This window comes from Schistocerca serialis, chromosome 2 (genome assembly GCF_023864345.2).
Source record: "Schistocerca serialis cubense isolate TAMUIC-IGC-003099 chromosome 2, iqSchSeri2.2, whole genome shotgun sequence".
Taxonomy (NCBI): Eukaryota; Metazoa; Arthropoda; class Insecta; order Orthoptera; family Acrididae; genus Schistocerca; species Schistocerca serialis.
In genome coordinates this window covers 537,687,662-537,711,486 of record NC_064639.1, presented here as the reverse complement: position 1 = coordinate 537,711,486, position 23,825 = coordinate 537,687,662, and positions in this window count along the sequence as shown.

Sequence of the window (23,825 nt, the reverse complement as noted above, 5' to 3'; positions counted from 1 at the left end):
CGACTGTTGATGACTGGAAACATTGCCTTGTTGGACGAGTCTCATTTCAAAATTGTATCGAGAAGAAGGACGTATGGAGACAGCCTCATGAACCGTCATTCCGTCTGTTTACCTGCATCCATTCACATCCATTGTGCAATCCGAAGGACTTATGAAATTCCAGCAGGACAATGCGACAATGCTCACGTCCAGAATTGCTACAGAGTGATTCCAGGAACACTCTTCTGAGTTTAAACACTTCCGCTGGCCACCAAACTCCCCAGACATGAACATTATTGATCATACCTGTGATGTCTTGCAACGTAATGTTCAGAAGAGATATCCTACCCTTGTACTCTTAACGGATTTATGGACAGCCCTGCAGGATTCATGGTGTCACTTCCCTCCAGCCCTACATCAAACATTAGTCGAGTCCATGCCACGTTGTGTTGCGGCACTTCTGCATGCCCGCAGGGGCCCTAACGATATTAGGCAGGTGTGCCAGTTTCTTCGGCTCTTCAGTGTATTTAGTATAGAGATCACTGATTCTGAACTCCAAAAACACGAGAATACAATGTATCAATACTCCAGAATGGGTTCTTTGTGTGAGTGAGTATATCTTCAAGGCCCCTACCATATTCTGATGCAGCCATCAAGAAACAATATTCTCTTCACGAATGCTTATTTTCCCAACGTAAAATACATTCTGTTCCGAATACATCTGATCTATTTCGCAGTCAGCCAATGAGGACAGAGGTTACAATAAGCCAATGAAAACAGTCTGATGCGAGTATTATATTTTGTAGTGGGTTCGCTTGAGGTACAATCGCAACCACACAAATGCGTTTGACACAGGCATTCTCCCAGTTCCCGTAGTTTGTGATTCGATGAAATCTGTTCGAATTGCGGCCAATGGATGGTTGCAAAATAGTTATGACTAATCAGAAGAAATTCTTCTGACTGGCTCCAAAGCCTTTAATAAGCCTGCCTCAAAGAGATAACGATGTGAATGTGCAGACATTTTTGTATTCAGTCTCATACCATTCTCGTTGAAGATAGAAGTTCTAGGTTCCTGTTAGCTTTGTAAAAGAACTTCATGTCTCATACTTGTGAAAACTTAATACAGCCTAGTGTAATTTTATTCCTTTGAAGGATTTTTCTGTAGAAATCTGTTGTGTATATAAGGTCTGGGGTATCAAAAGCAAAAGGATCTCACTATCCTGAAACATCACTTTCAAAATGAATAAATGTTTTTTTTCCCTTCATATAAGAATCCGATCACAATAGGCGATAATTGGAGGGGGGGCACATATTACACTCATTGCCATGCACACATAAAATTGGTTCGCTTTAGAGGGGAGGCGAAATAGGCAGAAATAAGCATATTATGCTGTTGCACATATATTAGTGAAATTAAGCTGTATGCCAGATTCTTAATCAGTTGACATATTGCAGCCTCTCCCTAACAACAGAACTGACAATATTTTTTTTTTCAACTTAGATAGTTTTCAGCCTTTTTTAATGTTTTTACTACACAGTTGTTCAACAAAATTTATGTTACCGAAATCTATGAGACAAACTGATCAGATTTTTTTCATCAGGCACGTAATCAAAATATGTAAAAGAAAAAAGGATGTTGATGAGGAAAGTAGTGTTAGAAATAATTAAGAACGCCTTCAGTTAACTGTGGTATCTATGTACAGTGTCCTATAAACTGGTGCCAAAGTTATTGTCCACCATGTAGATAATCTCTTAATGTACTTACTTGGATACAAGAATTATAAAATTTTAATATTTAGTGACATTGATATAGATGTGATGGTGCAAAAATTCTAAAAGTAGATTACTGCTAGATACCCTCTAGTCATGGGGTTATAATTGCCTTAACTATAAGCCCATGAGGCAGAACGCCTGTCCAAATAATGTTATATCAAACATTGGCACAGATGATGTAGTCTTAAATGTTGTTAAACAAATGCTCTCTGACCATGATGGAATTTTCCTAAAATTAATGGGGTGCAAAACAAATCATGTTCAATCAATAGAACCCCAGATAGTGAGGCAGATAAATCCATCAAATATAACAAATCTCGTACAAAGACTTTTAAACATTGAACAGTATAATACTGTCATGTAGAATAAATTTTTAAGTGATCCTTTTGATTATTTCTTATATACCATTACAACTGTCTTTAATCAATATTGCCCCCTCATTATTAAACACAATAGACTAAATGCAACGAGAAAACAGGAAAGAAGTGTAACTGACTGATATACACCTAACTTAAATAACTTAAGAATTTTGTTAAGAACTTGCTATGACAAATCTTGCTCTAATAATAAGTACAGACATTCATATGCCAAATTAAAAAGGCTGCACAGAAATGATATCATTTCTGCAAAGGAAAAAGCAAATGACAGCTATATTTCTCAGGCTAGTAACAAATGTAAGGCAGCATGGAAAATAATTAAAGCAGAAAAGGGTTAATTGCAGAAAATCTATCTGTCTCTCTAAGTGCAGATGAACTGAATAATAGTTTCATAAATTTTGGGAAATTAACTATAACAGATGAAAGAAATTTAGAGGACAATGAAGGATGTTTACAGAAGGAACATTTCCAGACTGCCCTAAACTGACAATTGTCTTGCCCATATTCAATAAAGGATACAGAACTTCACATCAAAATTACAGACCCATTGCAATAGTACCTACAATATTCAAAATTATTGAAACATTAATGAAAGACCAGTTAAATGATTTTTTTTTAGTTTTACAACCTCCTAAATATGGACCAATATGAATTCCAAAATAGGCTGTTATCAATATTACATGGTTTAGAAAATAGGGAATAAGTTTATGGAACTTTAGTAGATTTAACCAAGGCATTGACACTGTCACACATAGCATTTTATTTAAAAAACTTGAAAAATACGGAATAACTGATGTAGAACTGTTATTGCTGAAAACATATTTGCCAAACAGAAACCAAATGGTAGTTTTAAATTCAAATAACAAATCTGACCTCTTCAAGATGAAATATGGAGTGCCACAAGGATCTGTACTGGGACCTTTCTTATTTATTGTGTATGTGAATGATCTGCTCAACTTATTAACATATAAATCTGTAATATATGCTGATGGCACAATTTTTATCATGTCTCATAGTGACGCAAATGTTGTCAAACAAATGAACAACTCAATGATGGAAAAGGCAGCTCAATGGTTCCATGAAAACAGACTGTCATTAAATAAAAACAAAACTGAACACATCCTCTTTTCCCTTGGAGATATTAATAATGGACCAAATAAACTCACACATTCAGTAAAATTGTTAGGTATATGTATAGATATTAAATTATGCTGGCATACCCACACAGAAGAGCTGTGCAATAAGTTGGCAAGAGTTTTATATCTCCTTAGGAAACTTAAGGATTGTGTCACTAAGAGTGTATGTTTATGGTGTACTATGTCTTATTCCATACACATTGTAACCTCCCCACAAAAATATAAAAAAATGAAAATGAACCAAGTGTAAACTCCCCACAGAAATATTAAATTAAATGAATTTTAGTTAGTGTAACCTCCCACGGAAATAATAATTAAATGAATTTTAAATACTGTAACCTTTGAACAAAATTGGCTTCCATTTATAATCTCTGTGCAGAAATGCATTCACATTTAATGTACCCACAAAATTCTTTTCTCATTTAATGTTAAGTTCGAAACAGAAAAATTCCTAATCACCAAAATAATAAAAAATTCAGTAACCTGGTAAATTTTATGATGACAGCAGCAGTGCGCCTCGGCCCAGTATTCTGAATAAAAAAGGAAAAATTCTTACCTCAATAAAAACTGCAAATATATCTGCTCTTACGTAAAAACTTTTCGGCACAGCTTCATGCAATGCTGGCCTATTTTTTTTTTTTTTTTGATTCTTAGAAGGAATGATCATGCATTGGAAATATTCTTTAAATTGAAATGAATGCTTTTCTTAAAAAATTACTTTATATTATAAAACTTCTTATTGGGGCATTTTTTAAAAAAAAGAAATTAATGACAGTTAACATACATTACTAGATATGCGCAAGGCAGCGTCTTTACCTTCTACAATAATACTCATTCTCCAAAGTCCCTACCAGAGCAGACTGCTGACATGCGCAGGCACGCGCCGACTACTGTCCACAACAGCAGACTACTGAAGACTACTGTCGACTACTGCAGACTACTGAAGACTACTGCCGACTAGCGACAAGCAACAACTAACTACATACTGCTCTCTGGTCAGAGACTCTGCCATGCCTCGCCCATCGCCGGCAACGCATACGTCTTACATAACCCTCCACTGGGGGGGGGGGGGGGGGGGGGGGCAAAAATTTGGCAGCGATGGTGAGTCAATTGGACTTGCCATGAGCAACAAATTTTTCTTAATTAACTAAGTTTACAATCACAGAATATATACATATATATAAGTGCAGAACATGAAATAAAATATAGTGCAGATGCACTGAGTACAGAACATATCAAGCAAAGACAAAATGTATACACAATGAGTACAATTCATATTAACAAATGACATAAAGTGCACACGCACTGTAGTACTGAACATATCAGGAAATCACAAATGTATAGGCAATGAGTACAAATCATATTAACAAATGACAAAAGTGCACACGCACTGTAGTTCAGAACATATTAGCAAATCACAAAATGTATATGCAACGAATACAAATCATGTTAACAAAATGACAAAACTGGACACGCTTTGTAGTTCAGACATATCAGCAAATCACAAAATGTATATTTAATGAATACAAATCATGTTAACAAAATGACAAAAGTGCACACGCACTGTATATACTTTTTTTTTACCAATTTACAAGAACTAGGATAGGAAACGGAAGGATTGCATCATGGTTGTAGCACTTTAGGTTGCACGCAGCTGCACTGAAAGTCCATATCTTTCTACAGAAGCACAACACCAAGTGAGACAATCTGAAGTTATTTTCCTTGAAGTATTAATCAATGTAGCCAAGACACTGAAATGTCGTAGTAATATTCCAAATTATCATTTTGGTAGTACATTAGGTATACCAAACAGTGGGACCATAATAACGTCTCCATCGCTCAAGGTGGTGGACAGCATGTCGTGTCAACACCACGTTCTTGTAAGGTACACCAACGTAGAATCAGTGGAAACACCAAATATAGTGCTCCATGATCATGAGGATAGACAGGACAAACGGATATTGCAGTAATTTCTGGTAATTAGGTCATAAGGTGAAGGACATTAAGTCACATACTAGCCTTCATTGAGAATTACACTAGTCTAACAACTGATTTGAGTAATTGGTGGCACTCGTTGCACAGTTACTGAACATTTCTGTACCATGTATGAAGTATTACAGAATAATGTTCATAAATCATCTGATTACAGTGAACATTGGCACTCATTGGCCAGTTACAAACCATCAGAAGTCATCATTGAAAACAGGAGCTAATGAATGGCATAGTATTAACATAATTCACTTAGTTATAGTAATCATTGGCACTCATTGGCCAGTTACAAAACATATAGCAAGTATTGAATAGTACAAAACAGTTTTCCTCATTCAAGTGGCATACGACATATTTAAAATAATTATTGGCACTCATTGGCCAGTTACAAAGTATTCTTATATTTTTATAAAACCTTATTCAGTATTATTCAGAAGTTATCATTCAAAATGAGAGTCAATTATTGGCATAGCATTTATAGAGTATAACAAAATATTATTTACAGAAATTATTGGCATAGTATTTATGCATTATTACAAAGCATCATTCAATATTACTCAGAACTGATAATTCCGGTGACATAGGACATATTGAAAATGTAGCATACCGCAACTATTATTCAACATCTGTGACTAGAAAACATCATTCAGTATTACTCAGAACTCTCTTAAACTGGTAGCATTATTTGGGACAGGTAATACATTTTCTTTTGTACTAGCAATGCATTGCATTGGGATCGATAATTAATTACTGGGGCATGACAATATTTGCATTTGACTTATTGCTGCAAATGAAGATGTGTAACGTCATTCGTCATGAGTCAGCTGTAGCAAGGTTATGAAACAAGTAGAGTATATGTGATCACATTCATGAATGACACACACAAATGGGTAAGAAAAAATGCAAGTACTAGAAGAGGTTTAATGATTAACTGCTTATAGCGTATTAATTTCGTGAATAATTTCTCCTGCAAAAAATACAAAATGGATTATTAAACTGAAAGAAGAAACGCATATTATGCTGAAAAGTAGTGAACTTCGAATTAACAGGTAGTGAAATGTGTATAAAATATATAAGTTCTCTAGCTGTCCTTTAAAAAACCTTCAGTCATCATACCATGCGACATAAGACATACTGTCAAAACGAACTGCAACAAATACTTAAATAACTACATAGCATTTCTTAACTAACAGTAAATATACACCTCATCATTATTTTCATCTGCAAAGAAAAACTTCATTATCATTGCTATCATCACCTGCAAAGAAAAACTTCATTATCCATATAATCATAACTCCATTATTATCATCACCTGTAAAGAAAAACTTCATTATCCATATTAACATATTCTTCATCATTATTCATCACCATTCATTATCATCTGCAAAAAAGTCACTTCATTATTCATTAGACAACTATTCCTTATTTCTAGCATATTTCATCACTAAAACTAAGATGTGTAGTTCTGTCTGACAGCCTGCATCAATTGCCTCGTATTCTGAAATAAAAAATTAGTTAAGACTGCTATCATACGATGTGTATAGTATATTCTTGTTAATGCTTGTTAATTCTGATCCATTTACACTTCATGATGAGGTAGCAACAAAAAAAATGTAAAATACTCACGATGTTGAGATATCATAAGGCAAAATGTTAAAGTCAACTGGTGTTTGTTATATCTTAAATATTTCTTAGTGCATACAAACAAAACAGGAAAACAATCATACATACCTAAAAAATGGAAAATGTACACGGTCTGTTATATAACGACAAGAAATGACTTTCTTTGTGTTCAGCTTGTATGTTGTGTAGTTAATAGAGGCGAGAATTGAAGACTTTAATGGAGAGAGAATTTGATAAAATTAATATGTCACTAGATAGAATTGCATAATTGTTCATAAAATATGTAAGTTTATCTGGAAAAATGTGCACAGTCTGATGTGTAACGACAAGAAGAGCGACCTGCTAACCTTACCTTGCCAGGCACTTGCCAAGAAAAAATACGATAATCATCAGTAAGTAGTCACATAAATATAATTGCATAAGTGGTCATAAAATGTGTAAGTTCATCTGGAAAAATATGCACGGTCTGATGCGTAACGACAAGAAGAGCGACCTGCTAACCTTACCTTACCGGGCACTTGCCAAGAAAAAATATGATAATCATCAGTAAGTGTTCATGTGAATATAATTACATAAGTGGTCATAAAAAAAATTAGGAAATGGCATTACAGTGTGATAAATCATAAAGTATGTTCATTCAACAAAGGGTTTGATGTTGGAGACATGGTGATTGCCCTTGCTTTTTCTGGTTCTCAAAGTTTCGACGTGTACTACATTGGGGTGAGGAATGCTGCGAATTAGATATGGACCTGCATATAGAAGCTCAAATTTACTGCATCTATTCTTTCCTCTGTTGGATAAATAGTGTGTACGTACTAATATCTTCTGTCCAATGTGAAAGTCACAGCGTGTACAAACCTGTTTTTGCTGTCTTCTCCGGCGCTCTGCGGCACGTTTGATGTTGTTCAGCGCAATGTCAATTATTTCATGGTGTCGTAGTCGACGAGATGTAGGAAAGGTTACTAATTCTTTAATTTTGTTAGGTGGTTCAACATTTTTCAGTATAACAGACGGAGATAGCGTAGTAGATTCATTTGGTATGGAATTAATTACATCCTGGAATGAGAGTATGTGTGTGTCCCAATCAATATGTCTTTTATGGCAGTATATTCTACACAGTTTACCAATTTCTTTCATTAATCGTTCACAAGGGTTCGAAGAAGCATGGTACCTGGATATATAGATCAGAGAAATGTTTCTAGCTCGTAACATACGTGTCCATATAGCAAATAGAAGCTGTGGTCCATTGTCAGAAATTACTTTCAACACATGCCCTACTTGAAATAGAAAATGTTTTACAAATGCTTTCGAAACAGTTTTGGCAGTAGCTTTGCATAACGGAGTGAAGGTAACAAATTTTGAAGTGAGTTCAACAGCGACAAAGATGTAGCAAAAACCTCTATTAGTTCTGGGAATCGGACCAAAAATGTCTACAGCGGCCATGTGTCTCAATTTAACAGGTACAATGGGATGTAATGGAGGAATATGTGAAGTCGTATCTGACTTAGCTTTCTGGCAGATTTTGCATGACGCTAAAACTCGTCGAATACGTTTCTCCATGTTGGTAAAATAACAGTTCTGTCTCAGTATAAGAAAACATTTTCTGGCTCCGTAATGTGCGTAACTTAAATGAGTATACCAAATTAATTTGTTAACAAGTTCGTCAGGAATGCATAATAACCAATTGTTGCTGTCAGGGTGAGAGCGGCGAAACAGAATATTATTGCATACAGTGTAATGGTTTCTAATGGTAACATTATTCCTATCTTGCCAAAGGTGTTTAATCTCTTTCCATACGTTGTCTTTACTCTGCTCTTGTGCTATGTCTTGTAATGACGACGAAATGAAATTTTCAAATGCAACTTGTTGAATGTACATGACGCTGAAATTTGCTTTGCAGAAGTTGGTTGCGATGTCTTCTGATTGTTGCTGAGAGAACGGGATAGTGCGTCTGCTACAATATTTTGTGTGCTGGGAATGTGAACAATTGTAAAATTAAATTCCTGTAAATAAAGTTTCCATCTGCTTAATCTGTCGTGTGTAAATTTAGCGGAAAGTAAAAACTGTATCGCTCTATGGTCTGTATAAACGGTGGTATGTCTTTCTTAAAGGAAATGCCGAAATCTCGTAAATGCCCATACAACACATAATGTTTCAAGTTCTGTAACAGAATAATTACGTTCAGCAGGTGACAGTATGTGACTCGCAAAGGCGATGTTTTTAATTACTGTAGAATCATCTTCTTCAATTTCCTGAAAAATGTGTACACCTAAAGCGGTGTTAGAACTGTCGGTGGCAATGGAAAAATTTCTAGTAAGATCTGGATGTGATAAAAGTGGTGCATTCAACTAAGCATGTTTCAGGTTCATAAATTCAGAATGTGCTTGCTTATCCCAGGACTAAATAGTGTTTTTACCTGTCAATTGACGTAATCTAGGGGTGTCTAAAGCAGAGTAATGAATAAATTTACGAAAAAAGTTAATTAAACCCAAAAAGCTGCTTTAGTTCTTTCTTCGTCGTAGGAACAGTAATGTCACGTAAAGCTTGAAGTTTTTCCGGGTCAGGCGCAATGCCTTCTGCTGAAATTACATGTCCAAGAAATTTTATAGAAGTTTTACCAAAGTGCGATTTACTGAGAATAACTGTGAGTCCTTGTGCACGAAAAGTTTGCAACAGTTGTTCAAGAATCATATTGTGTTCAGACCAGTTAGCTTCTGCAATAAGAATGTCGTCTACATACGTTGTGATTCTGTCTTTAAGTTCTGTCGGAAGTATTGTATTCAAACCGTGAATAAATGCTGCTGAAGAAATAGTTAAACCGAACGGTAATTTACAAAATTGATAACAGTCACCAAAACAAAGAAAGGCCGTGTACTTTCTGCAGTCCGGATGGAGTTGAATTTGCCAAAATCCCGATTTCAAATCTAATGTGGAATAAATAGCAGTACCATGAAATTTCTGTAGAAGTTCTTCTAGTGTCTGTGGGCGATCCGTTTCATTAATAATAATGTCGTTGATGTGACGCGAACCAAGTACGAGGCGAAGTGAACCATCCTTTTTCTTAACAATATGGAGCGGGTTTATGTACGGACTAACTGCCGGTTCAATAATTCCTTGGTCAAGCACAGCTTGCAATTCTTTCTTAACTTGTTCTCTGTGAATATACGGAATGGGATAATGTTTCGCTTTAAATGTGTCGTGCTGTTGAACTTGAAATTCATACATAAAACTGGACATAGTACCAGGAACGTTGTCAAAACTGGAGCTTGCTGTAAAAGAATTTTGCGTAGTTGCGTGCGTTCGTCGTCTGTATTTGCACTGCTCTGTTTAATTTTATCAGAAATCATCTGTATAACGTCATAGTCGGCATCGTCTGGAGTATTATAGTTGAGTACGTACGTATCTGTTAACAATGTGTAATGACAGTCTATGTTACGTGATGCGGAAAAGACCTCTGTACGATTAATTGTTTGTTCTTCTGCAGATAAAGAGTGCTGAAATTCTAAATCCAGTTGTACATTTTCATCCTTTAACATTAAATAGGCATTTTGAAAGTCAATAATTGCGTCGTGTTGTACCAGAAAATTCGTACCTAAAATAACGTCTGTCGTCAATAAGTGAAATGTATGACCTGCAATACAAAATGATAAATGTGTCTGTAATTTAACATCTACTCCTTTACCAGATACTGCTCCTTTTACTTTCATTTTACCTAATGGTAACGTAGGATAAGTATTCTCTTTGTTACACTCGTTGAAAGTTTTCTCATTTATGACTGACATAGAAGATCCAGAATCGATTACTGTTGAAAATTTCGATGATCCAATTTTTACTTCAATGACAGGGTGTGAAATGGTTTTTTGAATAACTGGTCTTTCCTGCAAAAGAGTGTCTCGGATGTCCTCAAAAGTAATAACATTTTCGTGAAGAAGATTCTCTGTGGTAAAAGTATTGCTTGCGTTACGGAAAGATGCAACCTGTACTGTATCTAGTCAAATTCTATCTGACACGCTATTATTTTCAGGAGGATGCTGTGGCATTTCAACTATTTGTACGGTTCTGTTATTTCTTCCTGACGTATTACGTTCGGGATGATATCTACTGTCTGGTTCATTCATGATAATATGTTGTTGCGGATGATTTTATTGTTGGTAAGACCGACTGTTATTAAACGTACGCTGAAAATTGTGCCCATTACTTTTACGTCTGTCATGATAATCATTTCTATACGGTGCATTGCGATATGAATTGAAATGGTGTGTTTTCTGGACGTACTGGTTTCCTTGTTGCTGTGCATTACTATTTGTCGGAGCTGATGCTATACGTGCAGGCGGCGAAACATTAAAGCTTGGTTGACCTTGTACATTACATTGTTGGTTAGGTATACCAACCGGCTGGCTTTCATGCTGTTGCGGTGAAAAACATCTATTGTTACCAAAATGTGGTTCCTGTTGTTGATAATTTTGTCAATACTGATAATTAACATTTTGTCTGCTATTAAAGTTCTGGTGGTAGTCGTTCCTGAAGCGTCTATTACCTTTGCTATTGAAATTGGGTGGCTGATCGTAATTGCTGTATGTTTGTTGACCTTGGTTATTATATGAAAAATTTTTGTTTATAAAGGAATAATCCGATTGCTGCACTTCCAAAAGCTGCTGTAACAGATCTCTGAATGCCAAAATATTTTCTTTCTGCTGACCCGTTAAAAGTGACACTCTTAATGATCGTGGTAACTTAGAAATACATAATTGAATAAGTGTGGATTCACTGTATGGTTCACTCAAGTACTGGTTTTGTTGAACCATGTGTTCAAAAAATTGCGTGACAGTGGGAAAATTTGAGTTCTCATAGTTCGGTAAACTAATTAATTGATCCTTGATTCCTCACTGTGTCGTCTTCGATCAGTACGCTGACAGAAAAGCATTCTGAAATTCTTCTACCGAGTAGCATTGTCTCGCGATCGGTCTCATACGAGTTGCCGGTTCGCCTACCAAAAAACTGCAAATAAATTCAAGTTTGTGTGTTACGGGCCAAGTCGGTGGAAAAGCAAAGCTAAATCGTTGTATCCAATCCAATGGGTGAATCTGTGTTCTGCCATTTTTAAATACTTTAAATTTTCTCATGGATAGAAAATGTTTGTAATCAAAATTATCGTCTCTGTACGTCTGAACAGGTTCAGGATTGTATGAGAATCTATTTGTCTGTGATTGTTCGGAATCTGAGTCACGTACTCTCTGTAAATTACCTAAATTATACTGGCTGTGTGAGTGTGACAAATGTTCGGAATATGCCATATGCTGTGACGTGTTATTGACTGAAACATTTTTCATCTGTGTCACTTCTTGCTGTAAAGTCGACAATTTTCTACGTAATATATTATTGGACGAATCTATTTCACTGATCGTCTGTTGTAAATTTGAAATTCAGGTGTTTGATTAAACGAAGTCGGCGAAGTATCGTCTGATTTGCTGTCATTATTACTTTCAATAACGTCAATATGACTGGCCAATTCATGATATTTTACAGTCAGTATTTTTACCTGATCATCGGTTTTAGTGTCACAAGCATTAATTTGTTTTTGTATTTTATGTGTGGCTTCGTTCAATTTTTTAACGTCTGCTTTGATGACATCGGAATCCTGTATTAGTTCTAACTGTCAAGTCTGTCGGTCACTGTCTAAAAGTCTACTGTGTGTGTGTCTGTTTTTGATTTAAGATCGGAAATTTCATCACGCAATTCGGTGTTCAACTGTTTGATAGTATTAATTTCGTCTGATACTGTAGCAATATTGTTGTCTACGTATGTTTCTCCTTTCGTAACAATTTACGTTTATCTTCCTGTCTCTGTGCGGTAATTGTTTGCATCACTTGTCGCTTTACTTTATTCTGTTCCTGTATAAATTTACGGTAACGCGTCTCACTTTTTGTAGGTGGAGATTAAAACGTTCGTCAATTTGACTGTTCTGTTAGTCAAATTTTGCGTCTACTTTTTCATCCAGTGTGCGCGAAAGTTCTGCTGACATTAATTTAAACTCGTCGCGTAACTGTGTTGCGTTTTCAGAGCATTGTTTACCGACTGCACTAATTTCGTCTCTAAGTGATTCTGTTGTAGCTGTTTGCGTATTCCTTAATTCTTGAGCAACAGATCTAATTTCTTCACTACTTTTCCTAGCACAAGCCTCAATTTCCTCACGTAATTGTTCTTTAGTATCATGACATTGCGCGGCAACGGCTGTAATCTGTTCACTAAGCTGTTTATTCTGTTCACTAAGTTGTTTGAAATTTTCATTAAAGTTGTCTTGTTTTTCATTAAGTTGTTTGTGATTGCTGTCTTGCTTATGATTCGACTGTTTAAGACTTTCACTAAGTTGTTTGTGATTGTTGTCTTGTTTTTCATTAATTTCATCAATTTGTTGTTTGAGATTTTCACTAAGTTGTTTGTGATTGTTGTCTTGTTTTTCATTAAACTGTAGCAATACTGCCATAATTTGATCCAAGCCAAAATTAGCGACTCTATTTTCTATGCTATGTGTTGGTGTATCTGCATTTGTCACATTTTCTGTAACCATTTGGTCATTCTGTAATTCACAAAAAGGTTTGCCCATCGGATGTGCACTATTGGTCGCTAAGTCGGAATCAAATAAATTTGACGTACTTTGAGTACATTGTTCATTTTCGTTAGAAATAATTATCTGTTCACTACGTAAATTTTGCAAATTGGGTGTTTTAAACTGGGTAGCATTCATTGTAACAGAACGTGCCGCATCATCAATTGTCGTTAGACTAACAGAGGACACAATTGAATTTATTTGTTCATCATTAGAATCAAAATCATTACTAGTGGTCGGTACGCACTGATTGTCTACAATTAGGGGATTATCATCATTACACTGAGTGTCGCAAGTACTATCAGTCAAACTATTCGAGTCCGCTATTTCACTCATTGTACATCGAGATGTACTGTTAACAGTTTTTCGCGGCATTTTTCACAAATCAAAATTAAGCACAAATGAAACAAGGACAACGCAAAAATGCAACAAACACAATTACAACAAAGAGCAACAAATTGCCGATGATCTGTGAAAGAAACAGTGACAAATTAGTAAATGCGTTGCGCCAGATGCAAACTACATTTAAATGAATAAGAGCAGATATATGACTACTTCTCAGAAGATTCACAAAGAAATACGATCCTGACCGGATGTCGTCAAGTGTAACCTCCCCACAAAAATATAAAAAAATGAAAATGAACCAAGTGTAAACTCCCCACAGAAATATTCAATTAAATGAATTTTAGTTAGTGTAACCTCCCACGGAAATAATAATTAAATGAATTTTAAATATTGTAACCTTTGAACAAAATTGGCTTCCATTTATAATCTCTGTGCAGAAATGCATTCACATTTAATGTACCCACAAAATTCTTTTCTCATTTAATGTTAAGTTCGAAACAGAAAAATTCCTAATCACCAAAATAATAAAAAATTCAGTAACCTGGTAAATTTTATGACGACAACAGCACTGCGCCTCGGCCCTGTATTCTGAATAAAAAAGGAAAAATTCTTACCTCAATAAAAACTGCAAATATATCTGCTCTTACGTAAAAACTTTTTGGCACAGCGTCGTGCAATGCTGGCATATATATATATATATATATATATATATATATATATATATATATATATATATATATATATATATATTATTCTAGGAAGAAATGATCATGCATTGGAAATATTCTTTAAATTGAAATGAATGCTTTTCTTAAAAAAATTACTTTATATTATAAAACTTATTATTGGGGCTTTTTTTTTAAAGAAATTAAAGACAGTTAATATACATTACTAGATATGTGCAAGGCAGCTTCTTTACCTTCTACAATAATACTCATTCTCCAAAGTCCCTACCAGAGCAGACTGCTGACACGCGCAGTCACGCGCCGACTACTGTCCACAACAGCAGACTACTGAAGACTACTGTCGACTACTGAAGACTAGTGAAGACTACTGCCGACTAGCGACAAGCAACAACTAACTACATACTACTCTCTGGTCAGAGACTCTGCCATGCCTCGCCCATCGCCGGCAACGCATACGTCTTACAACATTTACGTTATGGAATACTTCTTTGGGAAAATCTTACTGGGGCAAAAGATGTCTTCCTCTGGCAGAAAAAGCCATTAGATGTATTTTTGGTTTGAGCAAATTAACTTTTTGCAGACAGTACTTTATTGAGCACAAAATACTTACAGTCCCCAGTCTATACATACTCAAAGCACTTATCCAAGCCAAACAGAATGCCCACATGTATGAAAGCAGATCAGATGTGCACTCAAATGAAACCTGAAACAAAAACATTTCTCGGACACATTTGAGTGAAGTCCAAAATAATTTTGTATGTGCTGCAAAACATTTTTTAATTCTATATTCCATGGCACAAGGGATTTGCATGAAAACAAATTTAAAATGGTGGTAGAGTTATGGTTGAAAGAGAAATCATTCTATAGTACAAGTGTATTCATACATAATGAAAAAATGATGCTCTTTTTAATAATGAAAAATATGATACTCTTTTATTTAATGAAAAATATGATGCCCTTTTATAGATGAAAAATGCTTCTCTCTTATTGTAAATGTGATTGTGAACTAACAAATTTGTAACTTATGGCATACAACAAAATTTGTCTGTGCAACCTGTGTATTGTAAGCGCAAACAAAGTTGACACTCGGCGCGTTTGCTGATGGGGGCGACTGCAAAGGCATTTCCCATTTACAGCCACTCCCATCAGCCAGCGCACTGAGTGAAGTCCAAAATAGTTTTGTATGTGCTGGCAAAACATTTTTTAATTCTATATTCCATGGCACAAGGGATTTGCATGAAAACAAATTTAAAATGGTGGTAGAGTTATGGTTGAAAGAGAAATCATTCTATAGTACAAGTGTATTCATACATAATGAAAAAATGATGCTCTTTTTAATAATGAAAAATATGATACTCTTTTATTTAATGAAAAATATGATGCCCTTTTATAGATGAAAAATGCTTCTCTCTTATTGTAAATGTGATTGTGAACTAACAAATTTGTAACTTATGACATACAACAAAATTTGTCTGTGCAACCTGTGTATTGTAAGCGCAAACAAAGTTGACACTCGGCGCGTTTGCTGATGGGGGCGACTGCAAAGGCATTTCCCATTTACAGCCACTCCCATCAGCCAGCGCACTGAGTGTCATCTTTGTTTGCGCGTTTAATAACAAAACTATTTATGGATGAGTCCAAGATATGCAGTATTCATGTAATAATATCTATATATGTAAACCTTTTGTATACTCATTTCTATAGCCGTCTCTAGAATTATGTATCTACCTTTTGTATGACCAACTGTATAATTATGAAACAAATGATGATGCCTTATACAACATAACAGTTGTCTACAGGCAAATAAATCCGATTCATTTCAACTCGTTCTCTAAGAAGTGCCAATGACAAGTGGGAAGCAGAAATGTTTGATTCAATTTCATTCACCACAATCGATGTTTTTCGAAAGCCTGCCACTGTCGTTTATTCTTTAAATACGGTAATGAAACACTGCACCATTTACGTATTTTTTTCATGCTGCACACGACGCATTTCGTGCATTTCTCATCGTTATAATCAAATATTTAAATCAGTTTTTTATGATGTGCTGCCTGTCTTGCACAGTTGTCATCTTTTTAGAGTTATAAGACACCACGCCTTCTTCATTATGCACAAAAATAAGAGACATGCAAACCACCACTCTCTGACTGGAGATCAAATTTGACATTAGATCTGAAACTGAACTACGTTCAGAACTCAACTCTATTGTATGTCGCTAAACTTGGGTCCACCGAAGCAGGTTCAAATTTGATCTAATGTAGCACTTAACATTCTTGGCAATACGACTGAAATCGGCTATGGACACGATTATTGGGCTTCGACTGCAGGTTTTTATCATAAATCATAGATATACAGTATTTATTATCGAAGGTGGCATGCTATAACCATGGAATCAAGTAAATAGAGAGAGGAGTGATCCTCAAACTTTTGTCAGTATGAGAAAGATTTACTACTGGACACTGTGTTAGGCCAGTATAAATAAATAACTGAGTGAAAAAGAAACATAGATAAAGTCACTGGGGCCGACATGGTAAAGATACGAAGAGAAGTTCCTATTGGCTTTATAAACTCTCATAACTTCAGGACAGATCGTGATAGGAAGAGTTCGAAAATGTGTTAGAAAAATGTTAAGAAATGGGCCCAGAAAGCATTTGTGCATGACAACTTATAATCTGAAGATGTACTTTGTAATTATTAAATTTCTTTTGTTATGTGTGTTGCATGTAAACTGGTGCAAAAACAGTGTGAGAACTTTTGAGGTTGAAATGCATAAAACGGAGCGGTAATTTCGTAAGGCCTACTGTTACAAAAAGTGGACAGAAGCTAATTGCAGTCCTGAAGCTACACTTTCTTCCTATTTCCAACCCCTATGATGACGACCGCATAAATTTTTTTGAAACAAGTTTGCTGTGTAAAAGGTAGATTATAATGTTATTCGTTATGTTCTTGTTCTCATTCAGATTCAGATAAAAAGGTTGCAGCTCATCCACAACTCAGTAAATGAGGAGACAGCTGCAACTTCAAATGAAAATGTTGAGCTGGTAAGGACGGTAATGCCTCAAAATAATGTAATAACTTTAGTGTGACAGTATGATACCGCGTACTTTGTGCGGAAAATAACCTCTAATTAATGGTAGATACGCGACACGCCAGCTAGGATTCTGTTATAGTGTCAGAATCTCATCTTGAAAACAAAAGAACAGAAAATGTTCTTGACCAGAAATACCAGTTTTACAAGAGAAGATTAGAATGCCTCGAATGTGAACATAAAACCAAAGTACATTGCATGCTTGCAGAACATGAGATAAGAATGGAAATTGTCAAAATAGATATAGAAATTAAAGAATTTGAACTTAAAGAAATGAAAAGACAAAAAGACTTCTAATCTGACATATTGTAAATTCTTCCAGTCTTGTTACTTTTTGTATAAATATGTTGTTAATAAATTTCGCACTCATAGCATTGTGACTGCTGTTACCTTTGTTTCCTGTTAGTACGTAGCCTACTGGAATTTCTTCATGGGTAGATTTTCACTCCAAAATTATAATCAATGATTTGTGTACATTTTAATACGCTGTGATTACTGTTCCGAGACGAATTTGATGTGTAAAAGGTAGTTTATGGTATAATTCGTTGAGTTCTTGTTCTGATACAGAATTCAATGACCAGGAGACAGAGAAGTAACTAGAACTAAAAGGCTAGGAGCAAATTGCGACGCGACGCGACTGGGACGCGACACGCGCCACGCGCCTGCGCCGGTTCGTTCGGCGCTTTGGTTGTTTCTCGCGCCACGCGTCGCGCGTGCCTCGCTAGCATCGTGGGGAATTTGTGGCGGGGAGCGGAAAAGTAGCCCGGCCATATGCGCACATCGGAACGGCGCATATGAGCAATGGTAGTATTGCCCAGCGCGCATTTTTGCAACTTCACAGGTTCAAATGGCACCGCGCAAATTGCGACGCGCCGCGACTGGGACGCGACACGCGCCTGCGCCAGATCGCGCGGGTCGCGCGGCGTTGTGGTTGTGGCACAGTTTCTCGCGCCGCCCGGCACGCGGGAGGGACGAGGCGGAGAGCGGGAAGGCAGTCTTGAAGTATGTTTACTTCGGCACGGTGCATGTGGGCAGTAGAAGTATTGCCCATCCGAAAAATACGGCCTTACTTTATACTGAATTTTATTGTCACTGACAAGGTAACTTCCCCATCGCACCCCCCTCAGATTTAGTTATACGTTGGCACAGTGGACAGATCTTGAAAAACTGGACACAGATCAATCGAGAAAACAGGAAGAAGTTGTGTGGGACTATGAAAAATATATGCAAAATATACAAACTGAGTAGTCCATGTGCAAGATAGGCAACATCAAGGCTATAGCGAGCACAGGAGCGCTGTGTTCCCGGGGTAAGCGTGAGCAGCTGCGGGATGAGAGGTCCTTGGTTCAAATCTTCCCTCGAGTGAAAATTTTACTTTTTTTATTTTCGCAAAGCCATGATCTGTCCGTTCGTTCATTGACGTCTCTGTTCACTGTAATAAGTTCAGTGTCTGTGTTTTCCGACCGCACCGCAAAACAGTGCGATTAGTAGACGAAAGGACGTGCCTCTCCAATGGTAACCGAATACATTTGATCGCAAGGTCATAGGTCAACCGATTCCTCCACAGGAAAACACGGCTGATGTATTCTATTCGACACTGGTGACGGCATGTGCATCACATGACATGAATATGTTGTCGACCTACCTAACTTGTACACTTGGCGAATGGGCAAAAAGATTCTTCTACCTTGCCCGATTTAGGTTTTCTTGTGGATGTAATAACCACTCCCAAAAAAAAGTGATCGCATCGGACGGACAGATAATAATTGTCTGAAAATAAAAAAATAAATTTTTCACTTGGGGGAAGACTTGAACGAAGGACCTCGCATACGGCAGCTGCTCACGCTAACCACAGGACCACGGTGATTCTGAGCTAACATTAGCCTTGATGGTGCCTGTCCTGTACATGGACTACTCAGTTTGTATATTTTGCTTTTTTTTCATAGTTCCACACAACTTCTTCCTGTTTTCTCGATTGATCTGTGTTAAGTTTTTCAAGGCCTCTCCACTGTGCCAATTTATAACTAAATCTGAGGGGGGTGCGATGGGGATGTTCCCTTGTGAGTAGTGTTTCGTTTTTTGCTGTTTAAGCACTCCATCTGTTTTCGTTAGTATATGATAGTTTTCAGTTACATATATCTGTATAGTTCTTTTGTTTTGTTTATTCTTTCTCAAGAACAATGCACAGTTCATAAACTGGTGAGCCATTAGCGACTGGAATTATATCATCTGCCTTCACAATGTTTTCAGATCGTAAGAAGGGACTGACGATTCATTGTGGAGGTAGTGAATAAGGAAGTAAGGAATATTATAAAATCACTTGATTTAGTAGCAAGGCAGGAAAAAGTAAATAAGGTTATCTACTTGCTGCATGTTATGCTGACGTATCTCTACAATCTGTTCCAAAAACTAGAAAAGGTGTAATTTCCACAGAAATAACCCTGTTCTGCATCTGGTAAAGAGTGTCCAAGGAATGAAGTACATAAGTTTCACTATCGTTACTTGGATATGGATGTAACAAGAGACATTATACTTTCTATATTGGAAAACATATTTCCAATGCAAGCTAAAAAAACAGTCGAAAAGTAGTCACAATGTTTTAATTGGCTCGCCATGTCGAGAAAAAGCATTTTAATTGTTGAATACACATTATCAGCATTAATAAAGTAATTAAACAACAGGCTACACAAATGAAGAAAAATGGTCGGTATTATTATGGAAGTCACAGTATCCTGAAAGCGTGTGGTGATTAGAGTAGTGCAGCTACCTTCTTACGGCCCCACTCTCCATTGTTGCCAAATTTATTTAAGATGGTAGTGATAGATATGGCAATGTCAAATGATATCATGGTGGGAAGTTCAATTTTTGGCGGGAAGATAGGTCAACTGGACTGCCTCCACTAACCTAAACCCCTCCTCTATCTCTTCTCCACCCCTCCCCAGAAAAAGGTGGAAAGTTCAAATAACATCAGGATAATGCAACACACCATGTCTACTTCCAGTAAACTAAGAAAACGCTGGGAAAATAGGTCACTTGGGCTACCTCCACTAACCTAAGTCACTCGACCGCCACCTCTTAATAGGAATTGGCGGGAAAGGGACTCAGTCTGTGCTGGATGGGATGGATGTAAGTCTTTACTTTGCATGCAGTCTTTATTTAAACAATTTGAAGCAGTGTCTCCATCCAGTGTGTTCACCACGAGGTCTGGAGTCCAATCGACCTAGTACACAGTACCACCACCAGAGGGCACCATCACCTCTCCCGTGACATAATCCAAGATGGCTGTCTGGAGAGGGAAAAATGGTTGTAGGAGAACTCAGGCTGTACTGGGTTCCTGAGTAGGATGGATGTATGTCTTTATGTAAACAGCCTTTATTTAAACAATTTGAGGCAATGCCTCCATCCATTGTGTTCATCCAGAGGTCCGGAGTCCAACTGATCTAGTACACAGTACCACCATCAGAGGGCGCTGTCGCCCCTACCGTGATGTAATACAAACTGGCGGTCTGGGGACGGAAAAATGGCGGGAAGAGGATTTGGCCTGTTCTGGGCTGCTGGAGAGAGGAAGGAGTGTACTTTATTTATTTTTGGGACAATTTATTTAGGGACGAGTTCCACATACTTTATTTATTACACTGATACAAAACACACACTCTAATGTGCTTGGAGTCACAGTAAATAGTCTGCAGACCAGCAAACTACTTGTAAATAATGCAGTACACTGATGTGCAGACATGCAAACAACTCGTAAATTACCGAAATAATGCAGAACACAGCATACAAATACGCATACCACTCGTAAATCACCGAAATAATGCAGTACACTGATGTACAGACAAGCAAACAACTTGTAAATTACCGAAATAGTGCAGTACAGACATGCAAGCAACTCATAAATTTTCAAAAAACAATTAATGTGTAACGCTATGCAAACACATTCACAAAGCTTAAACAGCCGAAAATAATGCACTGCACAAACACTCAGTGCATGTAAAAAACGCGGCGCCTGGTCCTGGGAGCCATCCACGACACATGCACATACGCTGACATACAGAAAACAGAGCAAACTCACTGCAAATGTGGAATATGTGGGTGTAGGCGACTGGGTGCAATCGAGTACAGTGCTATACTACGCCCCCGATCAGAAAAATAGTGAATTCGCGTTAGGTGTTGGCAGCGGTACTACATTTACAAGCAGTTTTAGAACACGGAACTAGAGGTTGGTCATGATCGCGTTGGTAGAAGTGACATCAAAAATCGATAGAATTGCGAAAAATGATGGAAAAAGGCATATAAATTGAGGGAAAATAAGCTGAAATGCGTGGAAATCGAGGAAGTATTTGCGTGTCTTCTGATTGGCGCAGAGCAATTCTTGTACATGGGGACAAGTATGCGACAGCAAGAGGACTTAGAGAAAACGTCGACATGGAAGCGAAGGGAACCAGGGAAACAGTTACTTTTTTCTGTTGAAGCAGCATCCTACTGTATGTCTATTGAGGTAACAGTGACACACATGAGTTGACTATTGTATTTGACGCTTTTAAGGAAAACAGAGAACCAACTGCCTCTAAACTTACATGCATTTGTGTTAAAGGATAACAGAGACTGGACGGGGTGATTGATTGAGATGGAACTGTAACAAGGTACAATTTAATGGCAGACTGATGATGCATTCTAGAGAGGGACGGATATGTTGGCGCTGGTCATTTGATCATTTTTTCCGCTGATCTGTCAGGATGAATCAGTCACATGACATAGCCTGTGTTCAACTCGTATAAACCATGTGTTCTATATTTGACTTTGAGCACTGTCTACTTGCGATCGTTAACAGCAAACCTCTGTCATCAGAGGACTTCCATCTCATGTGTGATGAAACGTGACCATTCTGCTTCGACACATTCCTCTAAACGAACGAAGATTTATGCGATGCACTCCATTCCCTTGTCGCATCTTGGGTATAAAATTTAGATTTCAGTTTCATAACTAAGATGATTCTAAGTTAGTAATAGGTGTTTGAGAGACACTGCAATCCCCATGTATACATCTGCTTGACAGATGTCCTTTTTACAGAGTTAGTGGCGGCATGACAATTATTTCACTTGGTGGACGTCGCTGCTAAGTGTTTACCTGTTTCCTTGTAATAGGTATTCTCCATTACTAATGATCATTTTATTTAGGATTGATGCGAGCATAGTATAATTTCAGAACCATGATCAGATGTGAACAGCGGACGCTATACATTTCTGGAGAGCTACATTGTGCATGTATCACACCGAACCACTGTTTTAAGGAAGTAATTTTTTCGTTTTACAGCTTGTTACCATAGTTTGTCGTAGAGAAATCTTCAAGAAGGAGTATGTCATGGGCTGTAGATATATTGCTTACATTGGAGTATTAACTGCGCTGCATTCCACATGACTGGTAGGTCGGAAACTCAAGTGATCTATTATTATAGCCTGTTTTAAGTGAAGAACTGTGTAGTCTTAGAAGTGCGTGTGTGTATGTTTTATCCTAAGACTGTGGGAATGCTCTGTGACTCCCATCTGCATAGGGATAGGTTGTAAATTGAGCACTATGCTCAAGGTGTTAGAAATATGTAGAGCACTGTCTGGTACACTTTGATGATGTATGTGTTCGAGAATTAACAATGAATGGACGTACTGCACAGTCATCTATCAACATTCGCAATGATACTTGCAAAGTAGAGAAGGGGTGGTTTAGCTATGATACTAAAATTGGGAAACATGCCGTTGCATCATTGGTCGGCATTGAAATTACTGTGAAATTGCTAAAATCGTTTGCACTGTCAACTGTAATGCTTGTTATTACAGTACATCGACGTTGTCTTTTCCATCCCATCCGTCAACTGGCATGCTGTTGGTTACCACATAATGACTGACTGACATCGCTTGTTTGAGTTGGAGAAAGAGTTTTGGTGGAGGGGCAACACCATCTGGGGATCGCTAGTATCAAAACAGAGATCATGTACATGACTGCAATATGAGGAATCAGTCAAAACAGAATACAGCTATTCCTTCACTGTGACAGATGAGTTTAAATGTATAGCTCATCAGTCACCTTCAGACTGCAGTTTAGAAACTCTCCACAACGCTGCCAAACTCTTTCAGTTTCCTTATGTTGTAACTGTTTTCTATTTGAAATCATCCAGTGTGTGGCGGCGGTAACAATATGATTTACGCTGTGCAACATCTAGTTTTCTGC